This window comes from Manacus vitellinus, unplaced genomic scaffold (genome assembly GCF_001715985.3).
Source record: "Manacus vitellinus isolate BGI_N305 unplaced genomic scaffold, ASM171598v3 scaffold_11_pilon, whole genome shotgun sequence".
Lineage (NCBI taxonomy): Eukaryota > Metazoa > Chordata > Aves > Passeriformes > Pipridae > Manacus > Manacus vitellinus.
Window position 1 is genome coordinate 8,064,874 of NW_021938895.1, and position 16,344 is coordinate 8,081,217.

General features: G+C 38.1%; 1 long non-coding RNA gene across 1 annotated transcript; it reads left to right on the forward strand.

The window, feature by feature from the left end:
* Positions 1 to 693: 693 nt before the first annotated feature.
* LOC108644358 lies at positions 694 to 15,973 on the forward strand. Its single transcript, XR_001923224.2, has 4 exons — positions 694 to 781; positions 11,650 to 11,756; positions 13,990 to 14,042; positions 15,947 to 15,973. It is a non-coding gene; the product is annotated as an uncharacterized LOC108644358 (long non-coding RNA).
* The last annotated feature ends 371 nt before the right edge of the window (positions 15,974 to 16,344 follow it).

Here is a 16,344-nt window from a genome sequence, read left to right on the forward strand (position 1 = left end):
TGTAAAACTAATTTGCAGTAGGATTTACTGGCTCTGTCAGGTCTCTCTTACTCCAAGGCAACCTTTTAGATGTTATATCTGATGCAGACACACACACACACACACACACACACATTCTCACAAGAGTGTTGTAAATTAACACTGATGTGGGGAATTACCAGCATCCCTGGAGAGCAGCTCACTGGGAACCTCAGTGGGAGAGCCCCAGGAGCAGTTGGAGAGAGCAAGTAATCACTTTGTGTCAAGAAGAAACTCCAGTTGAGTCAGGAAAAATTTTCCAAGCCTCAGATTGGTGCTTGGCCAGGAGACTGCAGCAAACCCCTTACTTTTAAAGGAGTAGCACTTGAGCATTCAGGAATTAATGAATGAACTAAGGAATTGAACAGCATTAGGGAATGGAGGTGTGCTGACTTCACATTTCAGCCAAAAAGTAAAACCTCTGCAAATAAAGGGCATGTCAACATTATATAATGAGAAATGGCCTCAACTCAGGCTCCAAATAATAGTAAATTGTTATTTATTGTAAACAACTAGCTGTTTTTAAGATTGTCTTAAAAGATCAAGTTTAACCCTAGGGGACAATTACAGATTGCTAACTCAAGCTGCTGTATCATCACTATTTCAACCCAAGAGCAGTGGATAATATTTTACTTCTTGTTGGACTTTTATCCTAGGTATAGTTTATGATCTGCTTTGGTATCATGGCAGTGTCTGGGCAGCAGGGGAGAGCCCTGGCTCACCTTTGTGTGGCTCTCGACATCAGGAGGAGCTCCCTAGACAGGTGAGATTTCTTTTCCTGGGGAAATATTGAGTGTTTGTGGAAGGGAGAAACTTCTGGAGCTGAGAGAGGAAGAGGCAGAGACCACAGTGGGAGCAATTCCGCCACAGCAGGAGAAGATGGAAGATTCTCTAGAGAAGCAGGCACAAGATCATTCTTCAAGTTGCTGTCAAGGAGACTTTCTTAAAACTGCATGGAGCTTTCTCATGCCAAATACCCTGTAAACAAGGGTAAGAAAGACAAAAAGAACAGGAGAAAAACTTGTTTTTATTTTAATCACTCTCTCTGAGCAGATCTGTGTCCTACACCTAGAAAGTGATTTTGTGATAGTTTTCGTTTGGATTAAACAGCATGTGAGATTGAAAGCTTCCTGATATCTTTGGTGACCTTCTCTAGGAAAACATGAAGTGATTGTGTCTGTCAGTCTGGCTGACTTGAAGCTTATGAATCAGCTTATTCAGACTTACCTTTTTCCTGTAAGTACTGTGGAAATGTTAACCAAACTAATCAACTGCCAGAAGCTGCCCAACTGAATTGGCAATAATTCCTGCAATCTCACGGTGCTGCAGGGACACTGGGTGCTGCTAAATCCATTCTCCCCCTGTTCATTATGATGGCAGAAATTTAACACAGATAGGTAGAAGTTTTTACAACATAGCTGTTACAGAAAACCATCATATTCTTTCATCAAAACTGTTTTTCTGGACTTGCAAAGACCCTGGTCAAATGTTAAAACTCCCTCCAAGAGAAGAGTTTTTAAGTCTTTCAGAGAAACTCCAATTTCCTGTCAAATGTTCCACCAGAGCAAACCCAAAACAGTTTTGATGCTGAGCAAAACCACCTAGAGCTGGAGATAAAATGCTGATGACAAGGGCATCTCTTAGGTTTTGGTCCTCTTTTTTGGTCTCAGATGTCTCCACATGGATTTACACAGCACCTTTGTCCTTTTTGCTCCACGGCCTTGGAAAAGGTGTTCACAATTTCTGGAAGCAACTGTGCAGGAAATAGTTTATTCATACAAAGTAGTCAGCAGGGCTGAAGGAGGAAAGGTGTAACTCATGACCACTGATGTGGTATATTGACAGGATCCCAGAAACCAACTCTTACCTTCCTCCCAGCTGAATAAATGTACACTGGAATGCAGTGCCACATACCTTTGCATATATACACCTACATAAATAGAGAACTGATATAATGAGAGCATTTCCATTTGTTGCTTTGCCTTAAACTTTTCTTATTTCACTTGAAAATACCGTAACAGTGAGAGTTTCCCAGCCTTGAGGAGTCCATTTTTATGTGCAGGAAGACAGGTCTCTCAGAGCTCACTGGGCCAGAAAGGAGAGATTTATAATGGTTATTTTTATTTTTAAAATAATTTGACTAGTAGGCACTCAGCTGAAAATGACCCATTGATGATTTTGGGTCTAGTTCCTGTTCCTAGAATTGATTTATATTTAGTTAAAATATGCACACATAGTTTTCTGGTAGTAAACCAAGATACAAGTCTCTGCTCTCAAGTGAATCCCCTAAACATAATTTTACTTAACATTTTTGACACTGTGTTCTAGAGAAATTTGAGCGAGTTTCCCATGGTGAGATTGTTTCAGTGAGGAACAGTAAGATATCATCCTCCATCCTTATTCTGCCTTCAGGAATAGCTACCAGTTGGGGTTAGGAGATGGAGATTTGGCCTTGTAAGTCTGAAAAGAGCATTCATCCCACTCCAAAGAGAAATGGCAGTGTAAAAGGTAGATAATACTGTCACAAACGTGTCCTGCAGGGTGTTTGCTTATGTCAGCATCCAGTACGGTCTGAGGAACTTTGCAGATCAAATCCCAGAGACACCTTGTTGGTTCTGAGACCTTGGGCCAGAGCTGATACCCACTTACTCACAATAGGGTGGCTTGACACGTACAGAGATACTTTTTTTTAGCACTTTGGGGTAAAGAAAAATAAAATAAAATAAAATAAAGCAGAGTGATTAGGTTTAGCCAGCTGCTTAAAGTGGACTTTGAAACCTATGTTCTGCCCCATATATCTGACATGAGTCAGGTAGTACTCGCATTGGATGTGGAAGAGATTTTTGTGGTCACTTAAAAGTTAGATGTATCTGAAGAAAAATAATGCATTCTGCATGGTCTACTGGAAAAGAAAATTAAAATGTATGTGTCTGCTCTTATGGAGAGAATTAGGCTGATCAGCCTGATTCGGTCTCACATGCTGAGAGACATCAGGCTTCCCACGTTGCTCATTTCTTCAAGGATAAATGGCATCTAAAATGAAGACTGTGAATAAATGAAACTGTTCTTTTGAGTTTAATTCAAGGTAAAGCAGGTGTCCAACACAGGTATATGTAGTGCCTCCACCTTGCAAATTAATTTCACTGAGTTTTGAAAAGATACGGATATAGCTGTTACCAGAGGTTTTCCTAATAGAAGATATGAACTGTTGCAGCAGACCCCCAAGAGAATTACTAAAACTAGGCTGATCACCCCAAAAGGCCGAAAGTGTTAACATTTTAAACAGAAAACTAATTAAAATGCAGAATTCTTTATCGCTAGGCATGGCTTATCATGTTAAGAAACTGTTTCATGTGAAACTGGATAAGAAGAATAATAAAAATGGAGGCAACAAGCAACAGCAAAAATACAATAAGAAGAAGAATAGTGTGTTTTCTGATATTACTGCTGACATAAAAGTTATTCATTCTGTATTTTTGTAGGCAGAGACGTTATGACAAACATTTTGCAGGGAACGGATGACATTTCTCTAATTTATACTGGGAACTAAGGCAAACCAATCCACCAGCATCAGTTAAAATCAATAAGATCTACAGCAATTTTCTGCAATGCAGAGGATACAGGGGCGGGCATTTAAAGACAGCCAGTGATGAAAAAAATACAAATTTAAAAAGAAAAAAACCCAAACCAAACACAAAACCCCTGTGGGCCAAAGCTGTCTTCAGAGAGCATGCATTTTCAATGTGCAGCAGATAGCAGTGACTAAGTGTCATTCCAGGAACAACAGTGACATAAGAATTAGCAGCTGTTAGACAAGCTTTGGACAGTAACAAGTACTTCTACGTGAAGTCATCAAGTTATCTTGTTTCTCCTCCAGTTAATGTATTAAGGGGTAATTTAAAATGAAGATCCCACTCTACCAGTCATAATAGAGTTTTATTTTATCTCTTTCACATTCTTGCTAGGGAGAATTAAAAATGAAACATATACTGAACTCCCATTTGTCTCTGGGCCCATCACTGCAGTGAGAAATACCTTCCTCCGTGAACTGAAATCCAAGGATTTAACATCATACATCACGCTGATATAAGGCAGATTCTTTTGCCTAGAGGACACTCTAATGATACACTCTCTGTAGTTAAAGTTGCAAATGATTTCTGTTTGAGCCTGGCTTTTAATCTTGCCATTTAAAATGGCCAAAACGAAATTAATGGTGTTGATATATTTGTTTGTTTTAGAAAATTAAAAGCTTGGTGAGAAGTTGATAAGCAAATTGCATTAGTAAGATATGGCAGCATTAATAAACTTCCTTCAGTAAACTTCTTTCTTTTTTAATGACTGTTATGTCTCAAAAGCTTCTGGGCTATAGTGGCACCAAACATCGTAATTTTTATTGATCTCAGAATTCAAAGTGAAACCTCTGAGTGTTTGAAGATTGTAACGTGGTTACTATTTAAATAATCCCAAACATATTTGGAGAACATAAATTAATTTTATGACTAATGGAAATTAAGTTTTTCTATGGAATCTGCAAATTTTTAGTTTTTTACAACAACATTTTATTCCTGACATGAAAGATGAGAGGCTGAACTAAGGCAATTCTCATATAGCACTTATTAATGTTGTTATTAAGTATCCACATCATATCTAGGAATCCCAAAGTATTAAATTCCCAGGAACATTGCCACTGAGATGAAGTCATGGTCCAAGGAAGGTTCCAGGTAACACTATGGTAAGGAAATCAGATGTAGGCTGCGTTGAGGTTGCCTGCATGTGACAGAACTCAGATAAAACAGTATTAATCATCGTCATTCAGGTGGTTTCACTACTGACAAGTTTGAAAGGAAAGTAAATAAAAATCAGGCAAATACCTTGGACTGATTTATTGGCCAATAACACTGATGACTGACTTAGGAGCTGTGAGTGACAGATCCTACATCTTCTGAGCAAAGTTATTATATTCTTATATGTTTTGGGGACTTCTGTTGAGTACTTATGGGCTGGAGAACTCCAGATTAAGCTAGGAACTGCTTGGATTCAGAATGATTCTTCGGATGTCTAACCTTATTTCTAGTATGATTAAGGTATATATCTTTTTTTTCATTACCTCGTAATTAGTCAGAAATCTCACTCTTCAGGCCAGGCAAAAAACATCTTCATATCTGTTGAAGCATCTAACCAACAGATTCCTTGTTACTGTATGCTTTCACTGCACATTTTCTGGAATCTCTCATGTAGATTATAAGATCATATATGGATTAGTCTGACTTCCTTCTCCTAAACTCTTCTTACAGATTGCGATCACTCCCCAAAATACTAAAATACTAATGTGCAGTAGCAAAACTGGTTAGTGAAGAATGTTTAACTGAACATTTCTAAACTTAAGAGTTAAGATATTTAGATGAAGCTTGATTCTGAATTCAAGTCCAAGTCAAGAGCAAATGCAAATACCTTTTTGAAATATGGGGCAATTCAGACCTATTTGATGGCATCAACAAGTGTACAAAAATCCCTCTACCCATATGTTAATTGAATACTGAAAGTCAAAAAGCAATCTACTCTCATTTTACAAAGTGATTGTTTCTTCAAATTCAGAGATTCAGTAAGTATACTCTGCAAAAAATCAGATTGATTTTGCAAATAATATTCAAATTGAGCTGAGCTCTTTGGAGTCTTTGGAAAAAAGTGCTACCATGTACCAAAGCAATAGTAGTGTAGTAATGTGGTGATGCTTAAGATCACAGATTATTTGGCATCCTGTATAAATTCTGTGACATATTTCAGGAACACATTATGTTGTTTAACTCTAAGACTTGAAATGCCTGGCACTAGACTTCAAGACTGCTGCAAGTAATAGTACAGGCAGGCCTCTCCAGTTTGGCTCTGCTTAATAAGTGATCCAGAAGGCCCTTTTAAAAGATATTTTAAGCCCATTTAAAATCAATAGACCAAATGGCTGCTAGGATCACTACTGACTTCATTGGACTCAGCCTTTTTATCACTATTCTTCTGGTGCCAAAAAGATAAGCGGAATTACATTACTCCTTTTTTACTGGTCTGAAAACTGAATCAGGGCAGGAATGCCTCACTTTCCTCAGCTGACTGCAGGGAAACTTTCTAATTTAGTTAATGTAACCGAAATACCTTTGTAAATGCAAAAAATTTTGTATATACAATGACTGCTGCTCCTTGGCATACTTATCCTGGTAAATGTGAAAGAAGTGCTCTGAGGGAGATAGCTGCATCTCTTTCTTAGTGGCAGCTGCTGGATCTGGGAGGGGGTCATTATACCCCTGCTACCAGACTGTACATACAGCATTTTTTATTCAGTTGTCCAGAGAGCTGCACATTTCACTGCCTGGTTAAAAAACAAGTTGTTATCACAGGTCAAATTCCAACCAGGTGTTGTTTGAAACAGAGAAAAATTTTGAACTGTTACAGTTGGGAATTCATTAGAGACATAAATTGAAAGAAGAAGGAAGAAGCACTCAGCAAAAAGACCCAAAACTCACTGTCACATTTGGCACCTAACAGTGACTTCATCCCTCTGCAAACATCAAAAATATTTCGATGGATGCTGCTCATGGACTTTGAAGAAATATCTCTAGGATAGAGGTGAAGCACCAGGTCCTTGGATGTTCTTGGAAGTATCTGTTGCCTTTCTTCAGTATCTTCACTCTACAAGGTGTGGTTTTACCATGAGGGGTAGAGAAGAAAACTCCATCCACTAAAGAAGTGTATCTTCTCCCTGTTAGCTGAGATGCCTCCCCTATAGAGGGTACAGAGGGCAGTGTGTGAGGGAGTGTAGCAAATCCCTGTCCCTGCAGGAGGGCAGTGGTAGTTTTCCGGGTCATTATGCAGAGTGGACATACAGGCTTCACTCCAAGTATACCAAAGCCAGAAGTATAGCTTTCATAAACATTAGTGATCTTTCATAGAATCACAGAATGGTCTGCATTAAAAAGGACCTTTAAAGATCATCCAGTCCAACACCCCTGCCATGGGACATCTTTCAGCTGATCAGGTTGCTCAAGGCCCCATCCAGGTTGGCCTTGAACACTTCCAGGGATGGGGCATCCATAACTTCTCTGGACAACCTGTTCCAGTGCTTCAACACCCCCACCATAAAAAAAAATATCTTCCTTATGTCCAATCTAAATCTAACTTCTTTCAGTTTAAAAATGTTTCCTCTTCTCCTGTCACTACAGGCCCTGGTAAAAAGTCTCTCTCTGTATTTCTTATAAGCCTCCTTTGCATATTGAAAGGATGCAATGAAGTCTCCCTAGAGACATCTCTTCATGCTGAACCACCCCAGCTCTCTCAGCCTGTTTTCCTAGGAGAGGTGTTCCAGCCTTCTGATCATCTTCATGGCCTTCTCTGGACCCACTCCAACACGGATTATGTTTGAATTGAAGTTTTTCTGTGAGCTGCAGCATAGCACTTCATACACAGGAACATGGTAAAGACAGTTTTCCATCACCAAAAAAATGTATCTTCCTTCTCATACAGGAAGTTACAAATGAGGATTAATGAATTTGTGAGGAGAGAGAATAAGCTTCTGGTCACTCTCTTCCTTTCTGTGCCAGCAAGGAAAAGCCTTGAATTCCTCCCCCCTCCTCTACTTTATTATACATGGTTCATAAAGATACAAGGATAATTTTTTAAATCTCATTGTTATATGTATTGCAAATAGATTAATTTTTTTAACTGATCCAGTCAACTTCTTGAAAGCACTGAGAATCATTAAACTTCATTTTATGATGCCAGTAAATGCTATCTCACCACTGAGGACCTGCTTAAATGTTGTCATAGTAAATACCAAGGTACATGTTTATTTTGACATTAAATTAAAGTTGGTTCAGAAGAATTAATTGCTTTCAGGTGTGCTCAGCTCTTCCACATAAGTGAAGCTTTAGTTCCAAACCACAACTCCGTCCATTAAACTCTCTGGTCTGAGTTCAATCACATCATCACCCTCATTGGATTTTATAAGTGCCTTTGCAAAAGCCAGTGATGTTTGGGATAAAACCAACACAGAGTTTTGTGGTCTTGGGACAATTTATCTTTTTATTGATGAATGTATAAACTATATTTATATTTTTTGAGCACACAGCACAGCCTTCTAGCTCTTAGCCATCAGCCAATAGCCCCCAGGGACACTTGGACTATACCTTTCCCTGGGTCCAGGCAGGATTGTGCTGGTTTAAAAGTTAACCAGCAGGGGAAATGAACTCAACTCAAAAGAGAGATTATAAATCAGAATAACAATTTAATAAAATAATACAATAAGTACGATTATACAGACAAACAAGTGGTCTTAACCCACAAAACCCAAATGTACAAGCCAGCACCCTGGGGCATGAACAAAGTGGTGTTCCTTGGGCCACCCCTGAGTCCAAAGTAAAGGGAGAGGGGAAAAACCTGATGGTGGGAGAGCTGTTGAAGTCTGGTCAAAAGTGGTGATTGCAGTCTGGTTGAGGGTGGTGGTCTCAGTCTGGTTGAGAGCGGTGAGCTGCAGTCTTCCTCTGGATCCCATGAGTGGTAAAAAGGTTCCAAAACTCCAAGTTTATATATTCTCCAGTTCAGGCAGGAATGCTCAGTCCTTCCCTCAGAGTGGGGAATTCCATAAAAGGGTGTGAGGACAGAAACATCTTCCTATCTCGCAGGCCTCTTAACACCCAGTTTATAGCCTGAGGAGTCAGGCTGCTCTGGGCAGAGGGTGTAAATGGTCTATTGATAACAGTTTCTGGGAAATGGCATGGCAGGCTATAGAATACACAGTTTTGGGTTACACCCATCCAGTGATGAATTGGTCCCAGCTGTTCTAACTGTGACAAGGATGATACAACCTCTCATGCCCTTGCACAAACAGCATCCTAAGCTTGTAAAATGATGTCCCTTTGTAGGCAGGGTGTTGAAACTACAACTGGATACAGCTGGAGTCAATGCTGGACTTCTGGGTTACGTCATTATGGGTCAAATAGCTGGTTTATACTAATCTGTTTAACTTGAGTAGAGCAGAGGAGGAAAAGTGTTCCTGCTGCCACACACCAGCATTGGCTTGGCAATAGCAGCAGAGTCCTCCTGACTCTGATCAGGAGTCGCTGATAGCTGAGTGTCTTCTTTTTCACTCTTCTGTGGCTGAAATCTATTTGATTTTCCACCACTAGAACAAATACATGTTTGCAGAACAAACTCTGTTGGGAATGACAAGAATTGGTGCTGCTTCTCTGCTGAAACCACTGTGATTTTAAATTAAACTAATTGCACTTTAACAGAGCAGAAAAAAAACAACAATCGAAAAACTTGTCTCAGCTGGGAAATTAGGAACTCACTTGAGAAATGTATCCTAATTTGGGCTCAGAGCCAAATCACACTCTGTGTCGAGTGCTATGATATTGCTGCTTACAAGCACTTTTTTTGGTCCAGGCTCTTCTGCATAATGTCATATTCTTGACTTCAGGAATGAGCAGAGCCTGAGCTGTGTGAGAGGGTCAGATTTCTAGGATGAGGTGGCAGCTGAATTTATCTTGCATGAGTTCTGCAAATACAATGAAGTTATTTTAAAAAAAGACCAGCTTTACCTTTTTCTTTGGATTTTGTTTGCTCAAATAGCCATACATTCATTTTTGAGACACTAAATATTGTGCATGTGTGTTAAATATGCCCTAAAGAAGACATAGTCATGTCTGCTGCACTGCAGCAGAGCAGAAGAACATCCAGTTCTGAATCAGCCCCGACTAGGAAACAGGACTTGCTTAGAGTTCTGCGATTCTGTATATGTGCAAAACTTTAAGTAGCTCTAACATAAATGTGAGATGACTTGTATGTTTTGTGTCTAGTTTGGGATAGACTGCAGCTGATAAAGTCTGGTGAAACATTTCAATTAAATATAATTTATTTTGAATGCAAAATATATTAGACATATTATCCCTTTATTGAATTTTCTAGGTATAATAACTATTTGTCTACCTGAAATCATCAGTCCGATAGTGAAATCATGTAGGTCTATTATTTATATAAGTGATTCAGTGATTTTTATGTCCTTGCAGGTTATTTTTCACAAGAATTAGCTGCTAATTTCTTGCCAATCTTTTTTCCTTTTGTTAAACAGTGCATCTTGCTTAGTTAGTCAGCAGGGTTTCCATTGAGTCCCAAAGACTGACTCAGAGGGTTTGCTCATCCCATTCAGAAAGAGTAGGGCAATTCAAAAGCTGAGATAGAGGGACTCTAGTCTTTCATTTATTTATTTCCCCAATAACCTTGCCAATCAGGACATCAGACAGTCTCACAGACTCATCCTATTTAGACACCACCTTATTTAGACACTGAATAAGGAATGAGTCTCCAGAGGACAATTCAAGTTGTAGTTGATTTGTTAATTTGTTTCCAGTGATGTCCATCTTTCCCTGTTGACTTCAGGATATGCATAAGGCATCCAAATTCCTAACTAAGTACCTACAGCCAGCTGAGATGAATATGGTGTCTCACTCACACATGTTATACGTTGCTTGGATTTCTTAGGGCATGGCAGTGAGCTGCATAACACGATGGGCCCATGTGTAGATTCATTGCCTACATCAAGGAGTAGACAACTTCTCAAAGAGGATTTATGGGGTTTAGTTGAAAACTTTGTAATTGATGAGGTGATATTTTTATGAATTAGGGTTTGGCAGACAAAGCTTTATTGTTAGGGTTTGAATGGAGAACCTGTTTAGTTACCATTGATCATTGTTCCCAGGAACAGAGCACAACATGGAAGTAAGGGGCAAAAGAGGCAACAAGAAAATAAAATCTACTGTCTTATTTGCTATTTACTATTTATTTATTTACTACGTTAGATAAAGAGAAAAATGGGTCAGAGAGAAAAGAGCCATAGAGGTTCTGTAGAGAAAGGCAGTGGATACAATGCTAAATGAATTTGAAATTGTTAGAGGTGAGGTTTATAGCAAATAGGTCAATGAATTATTTTTAAGGATGGGAATGTCTGAGATGGAAAATTATTCACTCTCTAATCACGAAATTTCTGTCTTCACATTATGCACTTTCACTAAGTTGCAAAAATTAAGCCCTCTCATTTTGCATGATCCCCTTTTGTCATGAATTTGGTACCAAACAAGATGAGTGTTAAAATAATTATTTCAAAAACAGATTCTTGACTAGATAATTTATAATCCTTCCTTCTAAGAAATTAGTAAGTCTTGAGTTCTTAATGCTCTGGTTTCAAACACACAAACCTACTTTTATTTCTAAAATAATATTCTGGAATGGTAATTTAAAACTAGGGAAAAACTTCCAAAGGAATAACATAGAAATTGTAATGTGGCAACTCACTCTTCCTAGAAGAGCTCTGATGCATCAAATGCAAAAAAGAAGCAGAATGTCTAAGCAGTGAATGTACAGCACAGCAGTTCCTGGCTGGGCAGGTTTAAAAATTCTCTGAAAAGTCACGAGACATAGGAGGGGGTATCACTACAAACCTCTTTCTAAAGGCACAAACCTTTACTTTTGTCCTTGGAAAAGACCTTGAAAGAAAGTGTGAAGTCTATCATCTTGTATTTGTGGATAAATAAAGTTTAGATGCTTGAAACAAAAGGAAATTTCCTAAGCATGCACTGCTGTCTTTTTCAGATTACATTCACTGTGATTCATGCTGCTATTCTTCATTTTCTTGTCCTGTACCCTTGGGACTGCTAGAAGATTGCAAAGGGATGAATGAACACTGCTTGGACAAAAAGGTGAAAGGCATATCTATCATAACTTGTTTTTTTTTTATCAGATAATTTGTGAAGAGGGTGCAAAGTAGTAGTAAATGTCCTAGGTAGATAGATGATTTTTTTTTCTTTTTGAAGTTAAGAACGTGTTTCTATGCAATTATGTGTAAATGGCAAAAATACCAATTCATCTGAAAGAAAGGACACTCCATGCTATGTGCTGTGTAATATAATCAGGTGGGCATTGAGTGATGTCCTTAAGGGAGAGACACATAAAAACAGCACTTCTGTTGAGCCTCTGTTTCCAAGAACTTCTGTGACATGCATTTCCATCTAAAAAGGCATCCTAGAATATAAGATAAGAAGTGTCAATCATCAGTGAGTCAGGAGAAAGTTGTAACAACGTTAATGTGTGTGTAGGTGGCAGAAGTCTGACTGTTTCCTCTCCTGGTTTCTGCTCAAATTGTTTTCTCTTCTGTTTCCCCTCTGAGTTTTGGAGGAGAATTGTTCTAAAGAAAAGCAGTACTGACTGTCAAAGACCACCCATTGGCATGGAACACTCTTTCACTGGGTTTTGGTTTTCACCATCAACAGAGATCCTGAGAATGACAGGGACACAGGAATTACATTTGTGCAAACAAATCAAACAGTGCCCTGGGGCTGGGCATTGATACTGGGAAAGTATTGTCTGCGTGACCTAATAACCATGACATGGTAATTCTTCACCAAGTTCAGTAAATAAAATGCACAGATAAGATAAATACTGATGCTGTTATGATGAAAATTGAGCCCATATTTTCTCATTTGATTTAGCTATACATTTAATTTTAAAGTGAAGCAGAACAGGTGCATAAAAACTTGGTCAAATAATCATTCAGTTGTCTGTCTACTATAATCATTTGAATTTCGGAATCCTAAAAACAGAAAATAAAAAGTTTTGGTTGAAGTTCTACAAACATTACCATCTGTCATGGGTACTGAAATTCTGAGGCTGAGGCACATTCCTAGTGCAAGCAATTTCCATGTCGCACTGGTGGAAATCTTCTCCGATGCAAAGATACAGGGAAAAACCTGATCAGTATTTGTCTGACTCAAGCTGGAAGTATACAATATTCTCCATTTTACTGTGTAAAATGTAGACTCTCAAGTCTAGGACTTTTGTTCCCATGATACATTTTAAACTTTCACTATAAGGGAAAAATCTCTGGAGTCAGCAAGAGATTAACTTCCTATCCTCCATGGACAATAAACACACTACATGGGCGAAGGGAATGAGAAACTTATCCTGCCCTAATATACATGTTCCCCATACTGATATGTGTATTTTCATAGTACCATTAATTTCCTCTTAAAAACTTTCCATGTTACTTATTTGCCTTAGTGGAAGATAGTCTGGTAAAATATTGGCATTTCGAAAAAGAATCCTGTTCAGCACTGTGATTAAATCAAGGTTATTTTTATTCTTTGGTATAGGGAAAAAATCCTCTTTCATGTAGTTGTAACATTAGTTGACCTAAGGGAATCAAGGCAGATTTTCTGACATTTCCAGAAAGTTTTCAAATAAATCAAAATTTAAGTGATGGTTAGGTTTTTATACTGTGAACTATGTAATTCAATTTTTTTTTTTTTGTGAAAATTGTCCCAATTAAAGGACTGAGAAAGACTGTATAAGGGCAAAAAAAAGTTTCAGTTCCAATAAACCAGTATGTTCTGGAAAAAAGACCCTAGATTTTTAGAAACTACTTTGTGAATCAATGTATCTTAAAACACAAGAATAAACAGGTAATTTACTTACAGAGTTTGATATATATTTTTTCCATGACATGAGTCTGTGTAAGCACACCAACCTCTTCTAGCATTTGAAGATCAAAAGTAAATTAAACTTTGGTCAGCTTTTGGCAAATTAAGTTAAATTAGAGCAGGTTATAATTTGATCCTGTATATCTGCTGAAATTTAATATTTCACACAAAAAATAAAATGTTACATGAGACATTTAAAATGTGTCTTACAACAATGCAAGGAACTGTCTTAGTGTATGACAAATGATTCACTCAAGCAGCTATAGGAATTAATGAGCCTGGCTTTTGTCTAACTCCAGTGCAAACCAGAACTCACTTTCTAAACTCCAGGGAACTAACACATGCTCAACCAGAGCAAGTGGAAAGGAAAACCTTGGTTGCCCTCTGAAAAGGGAAAATAGAAGGGAAATGTAGTAGAACTGTGTGTGTGTGGACTATATTATTCTATGTTTTGCAGAAGTAAATGAGGAGCTGGAACCACAGCCCCTGTCCTTAGGAATTCACAGTCTGGTAAGAGTAATTTGGAAAAAAACTAATTCAGATGAATAAATGATACTGATACATTCTGGTTAAATACATCCTGGGATCCAGTTTTGCCAAGACTACGTAAATATTAACCACCTGTTAAATATCATGCATGCCATTGTGAATTGATGTAAAAGGGGAAGGGATATGAAACTTGACAGAGTGTATTTTAAAATTTTAATTATTATTTTTTTTATTGAAAGATTGCTATCTTCAGCTCTACTATTGCTTATAATTTGTAAGTTTCCTTCTCCAAAATTAACATGAAAAGATGTGAAACACAGAAGATTTTATAAAGGTTATGGTTTATATCCATTCTTTATCTCAGTAAAGTTATCATTTGAAGCTTCCAGGTTACCTCATGTCATCACTCCAGTTTTGCTGTAAACAGTAGTTTCTCACTCTGGAACCTCAGTTCATATTCATTATGTATTTGTACTTGTATTAAATGACGTGTTGATCATTTTATGCTAAAAAGACAAGAAGAAAGCCAGGTGTTTATTTCTTATCCACAGTGTAAACTCAAAAGACATGCTGGTCCTGCCTCATCAGATACAGCATTTGTAAGAACTCTTCCAGTCTAATACAAGGGAAAGCATCAAAAATGTCAAAAGTCTTCTTCATTTGCTTTTAAGATTTTGTTAATTAGTGCTTAGGAAGGCTGTAAATGATCCACAGCATTATTTATTTGCATCTGTATCTGTCTGAGATCCAGGTGCTCAGCATGTGCAGTCCTTTGCCTGATTTGTTCAATGTTCCTTTCTATTCACTCTCCTCACCACAGCCCTTCCCACTGTCCTTTAGCACAGGAAAAAAGGTGAAGCAGATTAACCTGCCAGCTTTATCTCTAGTTCTTATTTCTTAGAAATTGCTTTGCCCTCTCTATACTTACTATGACACTCTCAGCTTTTCCTGATTATTTTTTCTTTTATTTTTTCCCCCAGAAATTGCAAAAAGTATACCTAGCAATATTAGCATAGAAATGCAAGAGATACTACAGGATTCATTTTTTAGAAAATATATATATATAAAATGGTCATAATTTGTCCATAATTTTCTGAACATTTTTATTACAGTGGATCATAGCAAGAAGATCTTTACCTAATATTTTATAGATTTTCAAACTTTTAGAGAAAGAAACGAGAGAAAATTTGTGTCTGGACACCAACATTTTTTATTTTTTTTCTATGATTTGCCATTTCAGAGATGCAATCAATAGCAATGCCCTAGTTCTAATCTTAGCATCCTAAAATTCAAGTAGTTTTTATTTCTAGTAAAAGAGGATGCAAAACCCCCAAGTTGACTGTAAGAATATTTAGCCTTGTGATTTGCTTTCTGACTTTACTAACAGAAGAGAATGTCTCAGAGATATCACTGTTGGGCTTGCAGTTGCTTATAAGCTCACCTGGAAAATCAGTAATTGCAGAACAAAGTTCACAGACAACTGATGGAGATGCCAGCAGAGATGGTGAGGCAGCTGCCAGTTATCCCCTGTAAACATAATGTATGTAACTCAGACGATTATTGATAAGCGATTAATGTGCATGGCTGGCAACAAGTTTACTACATTTAAATAATTCAGTGTTTTTATCCTTAAAGGCACTGTTTTTATTTGTGATGGGTTGACAGGCACTAGAAAATGAAATCCTCTTTTTCTACATTGAGTGGAGGCTGCATGATGGGGCCAGCTCTGACTCGCCCCTGGATTGGCTGTCAAGGTGCCTCTCTCCTTTCCTGGAAGACCCACTACACCAATAAAACACAAATCCTTTTGCATAAAGTTGCAGGTGAAAGTGCTGATGAGTAATTAGGGTCATATTCTTACTGTGTGTCTGGGCCAAGCCCAAACATGCTTTTTATTGTATTTATTATTATTTGTTATTTCCCAGCTGCGTTGGGCAGGACACGTCTCAAGGATGAAGGACCACCGCCTCCCTAAGATCCTACTCTATGGTGAACTTGCCACTGGCTGCCACATGAGAGGAGCCCCAAAGAGAAGATACAAGGACTCCCTGAAACAACATCTCAGCCTTGGCCATATTGATCAACATAACTGGTCTACTCTGGCCTCCAATCAGGAGGCCTGGAGACACACCATCTATAACACTGCTGCTTCCTTTGAGAAAGCACGCAGGATCACGCTCGAGGAGAAAAGGCAAAGCAGAAAGAATTGTGCCTTGCAGAATATACCACCTAAGGAGTCTTTCTGCTGTGCCTTTTGCAATCCGACGTGTCTATCTCGTATTGGCCTTTTTAGCCACCAGCGTGCCTGTAACAAATGTGGATA